This window comes from Dendrobium catenatum, unplaced genomic scaffold (assembly GCF_001605985.2).
Source record: "Dendrobium catenatum unplaced genomic scaffold, ASM160598v2 fragScaff_scaffold_716, whole genome shotgun sequence".
NCBI classification, from domain to species: domain Eukaryota; kingdom Viridiplantae; phylum Streptophyta; class Magnoliopsida; order Asparagales; family Orchidaceae; genus Dendrobium; species Dendrobium catenatum.
Genome location: NW_021319178.1, coordinates 13,205,496 through 13,206,602, shown reverse-complemented (window position 1 = coordinate 13,206,602; position 1,107 = coordinate 13,205,496).

The following is a 1,107-nucleotide window of genomic DNA, read 5'->3' as shown; positions in this document are numbered from 1 at the left end:
ATCTGATTGAAATATAGCATATAAGCAAATACTAAACATGATATCGGGCCGGCTAACAGTCAAGTAAAGTAAAGATCCAATTATCCCTCTAAATTTCCTTTGATCAATAGATTTTCCCTTAGGATCCTTATCCAACTGAACTGAGAAACTCATTGGTCTACTTACAGGTTTAGCATTATCCATTTCATACTTTTTGAGGATGTCCTTAACATACTTTGATTGACTTAGAAATGTTGCTTCCTCAATTTGCTTAATGTTAAAACCTAGAAAATAACTTAAATCTCCCATTAGACTCATCTCAAATTCACTACTCATTGTTTTAGAAAAATTATCACAAAGATTTTTTTTGAAGATCCAAAAATAATATCATCCACATAAATTTGAACAATGAGTATATCCTTTCCATATTTCTTCAAAAAGAGAGTTGTATCCATACTTCCTTTTTCAAATGATCTTTTAAGTAGGAAGGTGTTCAACCTCTCATACCAAGCCCTAGGTGCCTATTTTAATTCATATAATGCCTTTTTTAACTTCAAAAAAAATATTTTTTGGGTATTTAGAATTTTCAAAACCTAGAGGTTGTTTTACAAAAACATCATCTTCAATTACCCCATTTAAGAAGGCACTTTTCACATCCATTTGAAATAATTTGAAACCTTTAAAACAGGCAAAGGCTAGCAAAACTCTAATTGCTTCAAGTCTAGCTACAGGGGCAAAAGTCTCCTCAAAATCAATCCCTTCAATCTAATTATACCCTTTAGCAACTAATCTAGCCTTATTTCTAATGACTACTCCTGAGAAATTCATTTTGTTTTTTAATACCCACTTAGTTCCAACTACACTTTGATCTTTTGGCCTTATAGTTAATTTCCAAATTTTATTTCTTACAAATTGATTCAACTCTTCTTGCATGGCCAAAATTCAAAATTCATCAGAAAGTGCTTGATCAAAATTAGTGGGTTCTATAGTTAAAATAAAAGCTGAATGTTTGACTCCCTTATTTAATCCACGTCTGGTCCTTACACCCTCACTTGATTCACATATGATCAATTTCCTTGGGTGGTTTTTAGAAAATCTCAAATCTCTAGGCAAAGGGTTTTCTATCTC